Genomic DNA, 13,797 nt, shown 5'->3' with positions numbered 1-13,797 from the left:
AAATTAATGTGTTTTGATAACGAGCCTCTCATTAACAATCAAAATAATATTGAAATTACAGATGCACAAATGCGTATATACCAAAGGAAAAAAAAAAAACCTAATGAAGTGAAATACAATACTAGTAGATGAAACGCGCTTTCATGAGTTTACACTGATGAGATCTCACCTTGAATGATCGGCGGGATATTTGTGTGTGCGAGAGAAAGAGACTTTAAATTGAAGAACAAAGAATAAAAAGGAAATATAAGACAGAAAACAAAGATCATGATAGTGAATCTAGAAAAAACAAAGACGGATGGAAATGGAAATTGAAAGAGTGATAAAATAACACCAGAAAGAGAGCAGCAGCTTATAAACAAAGAATAGAATTGTGAGAAGATGATAAAAGAAAACAAGGAATAATATACGATCAGACGATAAAGAAAAGACAAATGATAAAAAGAAAAATAGAAAGGGAAATTGCTAGAATGATATAATCAAAAGATAAGAAAGAAGGCAAAGACCGTATGAAAACATCTTTAATAGGGATAGTGAATTGTGTTCAGGAATAACGAACCTTTGGAATAACGAACATCACCCGGTATGGGGTATGAAAATGACGTGGAGTATTAGTCTCCCATGCAGTTTTTTTTTTTTGTGTGAGTGTGTTTGTTTGTTTGTTTGTTTTTGTTTTTTTTTACAAGAAGTTCGTGATCTTTTTATTCTTACTCACCCCTCCCCCTTGAAAATCCTGACTACCGGCCCGCGGACGTACACAATCATCTTGAATTTACGTAATTCATCAGTCTTTTTTTTTCTTTTCTTTTTTTATCTCGGCTCTTAAGAAGAAGTCAGATTAGCGTCACTTAAGTTGTGAATACTACACACACATGCGCAACGAGTCTGTTAATTGATATAGTTTTACATGTCTGAGTGTTTATTATGTACATGTGATTGTGAAATAGGCTTAACTTTTCTGTACAGTAGTTGCACGTATTAATGCAAATGTACATTAAGTATTTGAAATGTTGTTCATTATGTGTCATTCAATCCGATATTATGACTGTATACTTTTACATTTCGTTTGAAGTATGCTTGTATGACTATTGACGTTATTTATTAATGGAAATTATGATAATGTACAAAATTATGCAAATTAAACCATCTGGCTGCAAATGAATTTTCAATAAAACCTTACTACTACTTGAAAAGTTTTATCACAAAATGAGCTAAGCGCAATTCTTAAACATTTCAAAGTAAGTCCATTATCAGATAAAGCAAAAATTAAACCTTTCCTGTAATACCTCACTTGTGACATAACAAGGAATATCCTAGAAGTTATGATTAGAATATCCTGTATTTTCTTATCATTTCTTTGTTTTTTAGCAGCTTTAATCACAAATATATCAACAAGAATGGAGTTAGCTCGTTATGCGATAAAACTTTTCACTTCTAATTGGATACTAATTACTACTACTGCTGCTGCTGCTACAGACATCTGTAACTGTCCTTATCAAAATATGATTGTATACAGTGTATGACATAAGAATAAGCAATGTTTTAATATTGTGAATTACTGCTTTGCAAAAAAAAATAAATAAATAAATCCATGAAAACTAAAGCAATTTTCATGGTTATGAACAAAAGTGGCGCTTTATACCATCTCTGCCGATACAAATTAAAATCACACTTTTATGTGATTTTATGCATAGAACTTGATCTTAGGTTATCTACACTAAAGACAAAACCACATCAAGAAATCATGCCCTGGCTTTATATTATTATGATATTCAAAACTGCATTTATCTTAATTTTACAAACATTATTTTATACATATTGGTTGTTATGGGTCAAGTGATACAATCATCGTTTATTTCATCACTGATGTTCTGTTAAATGGTTGACTGTTACGTGTGTTGTGGACGAATTCATTTTGTGATTGTGAATGAAATTCAGAGATCTGCACTGATATACAGGTTCATGTTTTCACTGCAACTGATTGTTGGGTTCACTATTCCGAAGGTTCTTAATTCCGAAAATGAAATAGGGCTTGCTTTCCGAAGGTTTGTTATTCCGATTCCGAAACACACAAATATCTTATGCTTAAAGTTCTTTAATCCAAAAAATGAAATATTGGGTTCGCAATAATCCGGACACTTGTGGCGTCTTTCCGAAGGCTTGCTATTCCGAAGGTTCAATAATCCGAAAACGAAAGAAGGTGCGTACCCAGGCTGTCTGCCGGCTGACTGCAGCAGTATAGCACTTTTGGTTATAACCTTCAGAATTACGAACCTTATTTCGTTTTTGGATTAAGGAACCTGCAGAAAACCGAACTTATTTGTTCATTTTTGGATTAACGAACCTTCAGAGTAACCAATCTGATTCTATTTTCGGATTAAGGAAGAACGAACCCTATAGGAGTTCCAAGCATGACAGCCAGGACTCGAGAATTCAGAGTGACAACACTCAGGGCTGGCTTCTGATGAGATGGCTCGTCGGCTTTTCAAATAGCGCCCTCTGCAATGACATTTATCCAACCCTGACCACATAGTCGGTCTTACCGCGATCGCGAGTCCTTCACTTTTTCATATCGAAGATGCAGTTGAAGAGAGTGATCGAAAACCATTTGAACACCATTTTGAACATTTGAAAGTAATTTCATCATCAAATACAGCAAAAAGAACAAAACAAAAAAAAAAAACTTTCCAGCGATGCTTGACTTGTTGCATAACAAGGAATATCGTCTTAAAATGCCACATACTTTGAAATTATTGAAAATACTTCATATTTTCTCATTTGTCTTTGTGTGGATGAGTGCGCATGAGTTTTAGCAGCTTAAATTGCAAGCGTTTTAAATCAATGAGAATGAAGGCAAATCCATCGTTAGCGATTAATATCTCCAAATATAAATCGGTTTAAAATTCTATTCACAGAAAATACTGGCATGGCAAGAACTACTTATCTATAGGTGATGGGGTGAATTTCTTTACAAGCTGTACCTCAAGTGGAGGTTCAATGCACTTTTCTTTGTATCCATCCAGATTCTCATAGTGGGTGGACTTCTTATGTGATAGAAACCACAGTCTTCCTTAACCGAAACAAATCTCTGAGCGGATTTTATATTGGACCCCACCCCACTTGAAAATTGTAAAACTGCCAAGCTTTGGTTTACTGCCATAAGAGAACAAAAACACAAACAAACACGAGAGATATAACATCTTTAAAAGAGGACGTTATGTGTTTGAAGAATACCTGACATACATGCGGTAGAAGAATAAAAAAGAACAACTTTCTAGTTTTGAATCTATTTATTTTAAGTCCTCTGCAGGACATAAAGGACCATTTTCATTCAGTACTCTTTTATCATTGCCTATAAATACAATATACGTCCTATAGACATGAGAACAGGCCGTTTAATTCTATATCATGAATTTATATCCTCATAATTTCACTTATTCATCTGCTATTATTTCAATACTTCTAAATATGATCACACTATATTGTGCCCTATCCTTTCATCAAATAGGGGAAAACCCCGTAACAAAAGACAGAGGCTTGTAATGTTGCTGTCACGACAACATCATTATGGCTTTATGTTTCCATACAGGTTATTGCCATCATCTAAATTGAAAGTGATGCTCAACACTTTCATTATATGCGTAATATATTTCATATATTATCGAGGATCAACATTAGCAGTTGCCCTGGCCAGTGGGCTGGAGCCACCAGAATTAGATGTCGGGACACCACTTATCAAGAAAAGATAATGTTTAGGTGAGCCGATTGGGCCACCAAATTTCATTGTCAGGCCATGAAAAGAAAAAGTTAGTGTCGAGTCTTTAACATAATGGTTCCATGACATTAATGATCCTATGACAATACATGTTCCCATGAAATATCTGCATGTTAAGCCAAATACAATGTATAAGTTATACCCACAAACATAACCGTAAACCTAATCACGTTACCCCAATCCTAAGTCCTTAGAGAAAATAACAGCAACGCAATTGTCACATGATCACATTTTGTACAACCAACATACATATAAAATATATATATATATATATATATATATATACATATATAAATGAAGACTTTTATTGCAAAGTGAGGTAAGTGCCATTTTTTAAAAATTCAAAGTAAGTTCTTCATCAGATAGAGCAAAATTGAACCTTTCCAGTAATACCTCACTTATGACATAACAAGGATATTCTAGAAGTTATGATTGAATTTACGATCATGTATTTTCTTATTCTTTGTTTTTTAGAAGCTTTAGTCACAAATATCTCAACTTAACAAGAATTCGGTTAGCTCGTTTTGCGATAAAACTCTAACTTTCAAATATATTAATGTATATACAGTATGTATGTACATGAGTACTTGTATATATATATATATGAAGAGTTTGTTCGCAAAAACCGATAAGTCCATTTTTGAAGATTTTGAAGTACGGTCTCTGTCATAAAGTACAAAATAATACTTTTTTATATGATATATTGGTCATTGCATATAAAGGTACTTTTTTTTTTGAAATTATGGTCAAAAGAAGCAAAATTTTTCTTATTATTCTCTCTATTTTTCTTGACCTTTAATCGCAAATATCTCCATTTGGCAAATATGGACTTATCGGTTTTTGCGAACAAACCCCTCATATATATATATATATATATATATATATATATATATATATATATATATATATATATAATACATATATATATATGTACATATATATATATGTGTGTGTGTACAGCACGTATATATATATATATATATATATATATATATATATTTGCAGTATTTTGCAAAAGGAGCAAACTCTATTCTTCAGTTGAAATATCTGCAATTAAAGCTGCTAAAGAACAGAGGAAACTGTATGAAAATGAAGGATTTTTTTTTTTTGTATTACAACTCCAAGAATATTTCTTGTTATAGTAAAAGTGAGGCACTATACAGCAAATGTTTTATTTTCCTACCCATATGATGAAAGCCTTCATTTACATATATATATATATATATATATATATATATATATATATACATATATATATATATACATATATATATATATGTGAGACGGAAGGAAAACTTGCAGTATAGACGTTGCAGTGGTGTTCAGTCTTGCCTTTATTCCCCGAGCTTTCGGCTATTTCACTAGCCTTTTTCAAGGGCTTGATGAGACATAACATAAAAGCAAAATAGCAACCAATTTGCATGCATTTGAACAGAAATAGAAATAGAAATAGTAATAACAAGAAGCCAATCAAACGGAATATAGGCAGTGGTACCAATTCGCATACATTTCAACAGAATAAGGCAGACAACAGAACAAAAACAAAACAAACACAAAAAACAGAAAACAAAGCAAAAGAAACATGGGCAGCAATATTACATTCGCTCCAACGGAAAGGTAGTATTATCACATACACTTGCGGTGAAAAAATACAGTTGTAGTAGTAGTTTAGTATAGGTAATACCAACGGTAATACATAAACCAACATAAATTAAAGCACAATAGTTACCTTTAGGGCGTGGGGATTTGCTTGTGTGTGGTGTGTGTGGTGTCCGGAGGGTGAGTGTGAGGGGTTCGTACATGTAATGCGGGGGCAGTGAAGTGTGAGGGGTGATATGTGGCGTGGGGGTATTTGGGACGGTAACACAGTAATAATTACATGCCTTTGAAGGTCATTCGCGCCGTGAAACTCTTTTATAAGATATAGGTACAAGGTCTTTATAGTAAATAAGGTGCACCTACATTCTTGACACTGTGAGTAGGTGCTCAATAAACTTCAAAACTTCTCGTACGTTCTGGATAGAGATTAAAACAGAATCTATGAAAAATTAAGGATCGGCATTAATTCCATGTGGACGTAAAGTTATGTCTCATCAAGCCCTTGAAAAAGGCTAGTGAAATAGCCGAAAGCTCGGGGAATAAAGGCAAGACTGAACACCACTGCAACGTCTATACTGCAAGTTTTCCTTCCGTCTCACATATACCAATGATGCAGTACCCACCACGTACGAGGCCAAGCCCGCTTCACATTATACATATATATATATATATATGAAGAGTTTGTTTGCAAAAACCGATAAGTCCATATTTGTCAAATGGAGATATTTGCGATTAAAGGTCAAGAAAAATAAAGAGAATAATAAGAAAATTTTTGTTTCTTTTGATCATAACTTCAAAAATATACCTTTATATGTGGTGACCAATATATCATTTAAAAGGTATTATTTTGTACTTTATGACAGAGACCGTACTTCAAAATCTTCACAAATGGACTTATCGGTTTTTGCAAACAAACTCTTCATATATATATATATATATATATATATAATTACATCCGCATATTGGTAGTAATATTAACACTATTATTATTACAGAAATAGTAAAGTCACAGTAGAATGCATTTAATGCCAATTGGTTTTTAATCAAAATCTAAATTTTTGGGGGCCTCCCCCTTTGTCAAGGAGATCATCCTTGATGAAGGGGAGGCCCCCTATAATTTGGATTTTGAATAAAAACTAATTGGCATTAAATGCATTCTACTGTAACTTTACTATCTCTATACACAAATATATAATCAATAGTATAACAGAACTCCATAAATCTATCACGCTGTCAACGCAACAATTTATTTACAAAGCATAAATTTTGGGGCACCCTACCCTTTGTCAAGATCTTTGACTTGATGAAGGGCAGGGTGCCCCAAAATTTGTGTTTTGTAAAGAAACTGTTGATGTTTGCAGCAGGACAAATATATGGAGCTATATTCTCGTATTATCTATCTATAAATAAATATAAATATAAATGTATATATGTAATATATATATATATATATATATATATATATATATATGAAGAGTTTGAATGCAAAAACCAATATAACTTGAGATGATGCTACTGAAACACAAACTGATCAAAGGGTGATAATTTTCAGATATTCAAAAATATTCTTGCTATAGCAAGTGCAGTGTCATTGATTATTTCTATTTGATGACCTTACTTAAAAACTGTGAAAACATTGTTTTGCATTCAAACTCTTTGAATTTGGATGCATGTATGAATGAATGAACGAATGTATTACACATGATTGTATGCATGCATATTTATGTCTTAACATATACATTTATGAAGATTTTACATGCAAAAACCAATACCCTGTATATGCATTTTTGTTACCTTTAGATTTTTTTGAGATTGAAGGTGATGAAAAAATAGAAAATGATTAAAATGTTATATTTTCAAAAATACTTCTTGCTATGTAACAAGTGCAGTATCGTTGAAAACCTGAAGTTTCTCTCTTTGATGACTTTGCTCCAATAACATTGAAAATGGCATTTATCTGTTTTTGCATTCAAAATCTTTATATATATATATATATATATACACACACACATACACACAAGGGTAAACAAATAGGCAAAGATGAGCAGAAATGAATGACTTAATCAATCATCATCACTTTACTGATTCCATAATATATACAGACAGCAATTATCACATCCATATGCTGTACAAAAACCAGTACATGCTGTAAACAACATATCAGAAAATGAACTTTGTTAAAGGCGCATAGACCTGATGGCTTAGTTGAATGTGGACTCGTGGAAATGGGTCTAAGCGTAAGTTCTAAAGAAGAGTCGATAGCATAGGTGTCTGTAGGAAACTTACGTCATTCGCTCGTGCACGCATTCAACTAAACCACCGGGTCTATGTGCCTTTAAAAACTTTTCCAAGCCCCCGAAGCACTTACACCATAGAAACGTGCTACAAAAGGCCATATGAGATTGACATATATGCACTAAATCAGTTGCAGTGTACACATATCTATCAACACTTTTTACAATGCTCTGGTACTTTCAAGTTACAAACCAGGATCCTGTTGCATAAAAAAGTATGTGATTATGCATAAAAGTTGAGACCAAACATGAAGTCATAAAATCAAACATAGGTCAGGTATCGCCCAATGAGAATTGAGAATTTAAAGACTTATGTTTGGTTTTCTGAATTCCGTTAGACCTTCACTTGTATGCAATAGCACCCTTGGCACCCTTTCATGAAAGCTGCCAGCCCTGACAAGTTGTCAGTCTCGAACATCTTCAGAAATTTTTTTTGGTTTTGATTGGCTGAGAAGCTCTCGGTCCTGTTTCATAAGGATTGAGCATAAGTTGCAATCAATTGCAAATTGCGTTTCATACACAACTTTGCGACTGATTGCAAGTAATGCTCAATCTACTAAAAGTTATGATTGATTTTTCTGGTAATCAAGCATAAGTGTTTTTATGAAACGGGAGTTACGCTCAATAAATCAAGTGTAAGATCAATCGCAACTCTTTATAAAACAGGCCCCTGGTCACTGACTGTTACTATAGTTATTGTCGAAAACGGACAACTTTCATGAACGGTGCCCTGGGGGTGTTTCATCAACGTTAATCAGCGCTGACAATTTCAGCAAAATCCTTGGTTTTGATTGGATGAGATGCTCTGGTCACTGACTGTTACTATGGTGATTGTCAGCGCTGACTAACGTTGATGAAACACCCACTGGTTTGACAAGTATGTCAGTGCACACCTGTATAGCACAAGCATGAAGGAATGCAAAATAACTGATACTGTACATCTAACTCATTGGTGACTGCATCTTGGGGCACTCTACACAAACATGACAGACTTCAGTTCAACTGTAGCTGAACCTTGATTTACCTCATGTTTAAACCTCAAATAAGTAGACTAACTTGCACATGAAAGGCACTTTCTGAGTACAAAAATATCACATTACAAAATGCATTGCTTGAGTTGTTCACTCACACCACACTGAAAAAAACCCCAACCCAACAGCACAAAGTTAAAACTAGATATCGGAGGTTTTGCCCCAAGTTGAAGTGCTATAATCTAAAGTCTGATGCATTCAACTATGATTACAACAGAACAGCCTGACTGGCTAGCAGCATATCTTGTGCATGCCTATAAGATGTAGGAAAGGAGGGCTTTGTGACATACATCTCATTAAAGGGGAAACCCAGTCCTAATACAAGTTAGTCTGATAAAAAAAAGTAAAATTTTATGAGTTTATAAGAAAGTTATGACATTTTTAAGTTTTGCTTATTTCTGCAAAACAGGTCTTGTACAGTGGATACGAATATGTAAATGAGTGAGAAAACCCATGTCATGACCTCACAATTTTCCACTGATCATGTACCAAAAATGACGAAAATTCAATGTTTCTGTCACTGAAGTCTGAAACATGATATTATTCCTGGTTGAATAACTTCAGAATAGAGATCAGTTAGACATACAAGGATTTGAGCCTCGGGCATAATTGCATTTGACTGAAAAACTGGAAATTTCACAATTCTATGTACAAACTACAGGGTAAGTTGTGAGGGGATGACATGCTCACTTTTTCATTTGCATGTCTATATTGACTGTTCAAGAACTGTTTCCTCCAAAATAGCGAAACTTCAAAATGTCATAACTTCCGTATTTTTCATCTGATTTTCTATACCGTTGAACTTGTAATATTTTACTTTTTCTTATCAGACTAACTTATATTTGGACTGGATTTCCCCTTTAAGAATATTGTCACATAAACTTCATGCCAAGTCAGAAATATCCCACTCCAATCTGCCCTTCTCTTACTGATGTTTCAGTCAGTATTTTGGTGCTATTGCCTGGCAAATTTCACATTTCAGTCACATTTCATTTCATACTGCAATTTTTCAGTCAGCATGAACAATGACAAAAGTAGCAGATATAGTACCGGTAGAAATGTATAAAAAGAATACCAAGAAATAAATGATAATAAGAATAAAAATCGAAAACTTATAGAAAAAAATCTACTCCTGTAAAAGTGGACATTTTCATGATTGAAATTTCTCAGGATAAGAAACTAGTCCATAAATTTAAACGTTTTTTTTTTTTTTTTTTTTTTTTTTGCTTGCTACCAGACGGAGTCTGAAAAACTTGCATGAAAATGTCCACTTTTACAGTACCTCTATATACAAAGCTAACTGCTACTACCACTTCTGACACCGCTGCCAGTTACGATTATTACCATATTGCTAATTCAAACACATTCAAAATGATAATGACTAAATTAATACATAACAGTTACCAGAAGATTGACTTTGAATGAATTCCATAATGTCCATGAATAATTCCCTCTATCTCACAGGAAGAGGAGAGTTCAAATTTGTGTAAAATGGACAAGAAAACACATCATGGTCATACTTCACAGAGTACTTTCAACAAGTGCAAACCTACACAAAATAATTGTTGAAAGCACGTACAGGGCACCGACCCTCCCACCCATATGACTATTTGGTTGTTGGTAATGTAATATCAATCACTAAAACTCAAAGTAATTGCAGATTTTGAGGCTCGACTGTTTGCACATGACAATGTCCATGGCACATGCAGAAGTTGTTGTTTGAAGGAGGCTATGCTCTACACTCAATTATAGTGCTGTCAAAGTAGATCTTGGGAGGTGGGAGGAATTGCGCTCATGAGGAAACAGAGGACCAGACTGAGACGTTGGATGATGCCTTGATGACTGACTTCCGGGGATGTGCATGAAGGGACAGAGAGATGCAGGGATGATCCAGATGGTTTTGCAGACAATGTTGAAGAAATGGTTTGCTCCCTGAAGGATGTTGACAATCACTATGAGAGTCATCACTGTTGTGCATGAGCTCATGGATGAGAAAGAAGATCATGAGTCCATCTGAAAAGACAAGCTGCACTTTATGGATACTGGGGTGGGAGTGTCGATGGATGTTACCATTCAGACGTCCCACCAGGGTCTCGTGTGAAGCTATGCCAACTCATGAAGCTGGTTCGGCGCTGAGATGGAAACGAGGGTGAGGCAGCTGGAAGGAGACTTGGTATCCTTGAGGCAAGCTCTCTGGGAGAGAGAGAGCAGGGGTTTGGGTTGTGGTATGACTGAAGCTGAACATACTGCTTTTCCTCCCATCTAGTAACTCTGCACAGGTGCATTTCGAGGATGATGTCATCGGGGTTAAATCTGTAATGATAAAATGATATAAATTCATACATTATAACAGTTTGAGTAAGTGCTCTGTCACATTTACTGCTCAATGAAGCAGAACACAAGAAGAAGGCACGCATAAATTCTATACAGGGGAGTATGTTAATGGTATGTGTATTACATGTAAATTGCTACATTACTGGAATGTGTGAGCTGAATATGTCATCATCCTTGCTCAGTGTAATTTGTTTGCTTGTTTTTAATCTGCGCAAGTACCACATTAAATTCCACAAATCTATACATGGCACTTGTGATCCTAGTACTAAGTGATGTGAAATTATGGAAATTGCCTAGAATTCTTAAATTGGTGTTAAACTTTTGATCTCAACACAAGTATTTACCTCTGGAATTTTTAGCTGCTTCAGCCTTCATCAGGCTGACAAAGGCTGTAGCATTAACAGGTAAATAGGTAAATATCTTGATTTGGGATCAAAAGTTTAACATCAATTTCAGTTGAATGTCCAATACAGATGAGCTTCTACTCTAATGTCTGGAATTCCCCCTTAAAACCATATCTGTCTATTTTTGAAAGAAGGAATATATGTAAATGGTCAGAAACATATTAGTTGGCAGATTTGACTTCACCAACCTATAATCATAACTGAAAATTCATACCCAAAAAAATCATTCCCATTTTGCAATGATCACTTTCAGTATAATGAGCATAGTAGCCATCAGTTACTTTTAAATGAAGGAATTTTCTGTTTCTTTGCGTAACGGTCAAAAATTCTCATCAACACATATTTACAAAATCACAGAGGAAAATGCTGACCTCATGTGCTGGGTCTGTTATTCCTAGATGTGGTGAGAACTCTGGGCACAGGAAACTTCATCTGTCAGCACAGCTGTTTCTCTTCATACAGTGGACCATAAGGATGTTAAGCGCCATTTGGGACCAACAATGCGTTAGAAAGATGATCCTCTAAAATGTAGACTCCTGAGGAATAAGTAAAGAAAACATAAATATACACACTGTTTAAGAAATAATAACGTATAGAACAATACAATCGTATACAAATAACCTTCAGAATTTTTTTTCATGCCACAGCCAAGTCGTTAAAACCTGGATAAAATACAATGGTACACAGTGGAGAAAAGAAACATACAAGAACAAGTTGTAGAAATTTATCTTGGAAAAAGGTTGTACAGCCAACGGATTTGAAATGGGCAAACACTTCAGAACTTGTTTTTGTGAGGTGTATATTTCATTGTCTTTGTAGCACTTCTCGTGTTTTTTTTTTTTTTTTTTCCATGTGCTAAATACCCAAACTCTGTTTACTAGAACTCTCCATAAACTTTAAGCAAATGGACCGATGTCTCACAGGCCGAGATAGAGCAAAATGCAGAAAACTCACCTTCAGAAGAGCCATATAACAATGGGCATGACATGACAGACTGATGATCAGAAAACCACACAGAAGTACCTATCAGATGCCATATTAGATGGCATTGTGACATCCAATGGGTCATATCTTGTGTAACCTGGTCTGGTTTCATTAACATTTGCACTGATCTTTAGCCATTTTGACTTTCGGCCTCAGCTAGGTTATAAGAAATGGTTCTTTCCTGGCACTGTTCCCCATTTAGAAATGGAGTAAAGGGATGACATAGTTTTGGTTGAGATGGGAATTGAAGTTTTAACTTTTATCAGATAATTAGAAATTTATGTGAAATATAAAAAAGCAAACAATTCTAACAGGAATTAAAAGTTTATTTGACAAAAATTGGTTTTGAAATGGCTGAGATATCCAGACACACACAGGTCCTAATAGAAGGTGGCTCCCACCATTTATTAGGACCGTTTTGTTTTACCTTGTTTTTAATTTTATGTCTCAGTAATCTTGAAACCAATTTTAATTAAAAACCTTTGAATTCCTCTTAGATAGTATGCTTTTTTATATGTCATATTTACAGTGTAAGTGATTCCTAATAACCTTGTAAACAGTTAAAACCTGAGTCAACATCTCAACCAAAACTATACCATCACTTTAAAAAGGTGTATCACCTCTTGATTCCTTCATAATACACAATGTCCTTCTTAGTGCCTCTATTTTTGTGTAACTATTATAAGTCAGTTTCAGTGTTCTTCATTAAACTCTCAATGACCAGTTGGTTTGTATCAACTCTGCATTTTGATTACCTGTCAAAAAGAAAAGTCCACAAGGAATCAGAATTACCTGTATTGGAGATCCCTGGTGAGACTGCTGGCTGGAACCTTGACAAAGAAGGTTAGAATACCCTGGTTTGGTTGTCCACAGCCCTTTTCCTTCTCACCACACAGTTGGTCTCAAGAGGATGCAGATGGTTAACAGACTAGAGACAGCAGCCACCAGAAGACCTGATGCACAATTTCTCTGCCTTCATGATAATCTCTTTGGTCGAGCATCACCAGCACTGTGGACAAAAGGATTAAGATGTTTATGAAGGCACACATTTGAATTTTTGGGTCATGTCTGTTGAGCTCAGATCACTACCATCAAAGGCATCAACTGATTTCATGCCAGCCATAATGGTGAGATTATAGACCAATCTTGGGCGTATGCATACTGCAGCATAACCTAAACCTACACAATATATTTACTGTATAATAATATTCCACTTTATAATGAGTGAAAGTCATCATAACTACCAACTGATATCAATTTTCTTTTTAAACTCCTTTTGGAAAAAGAATCATAAAGATCTGTTGTGATCTTTGTAAACAGCAGATGCAGAGTCTCGTCACTGAATCTTGAGTCTTGTCACTGGAGGTTTTGAGTTC

At 34.7% G+C, this 13,797-nt stretch overlaps 1 long non-coding RNA gene across 1 annotated transcript; it reads right to left on the bottom strand.

Moving 5' to 3' along the window:
* Positions 1-8,056: 8,056 nt before the first annotated feature.
* On the bottom strand, positions 8,057-13,426 carry LOC140236803 (uncharacterized). Its single transcript, XR_011901792.1, has 3 exons — positions 13,214-13,426; positions 11,809-11,973; positions 8,057-11,012 (listed from the first exon to the last, which is right to left on the bottom strand). It is a non-coding gene; the product is annotated as an uncharacterized lncRNA (long non-coding RNA).
* Positions 13,427-13,797: the final 371 nt, after the last annotated feature.

The sequence above is a fragment of the Diadema setosum genome, chromosome 13, assembly GCF_964275005.1.
Source record: "Diadema setosum chromosome 13, eeDiaSeto1, whole genome shotgun sequence".
Classification (NCBI taxonomy): domain Eukaryota; kingdom Metazoa; phylum Echinodermata; class Echinoidea; order Diadematoida; family Diadematidae; genus Diadema; species Diadema setosum.
This window is presented reverse-complemented; position numbering and strand designations above follow the sequence as displayed.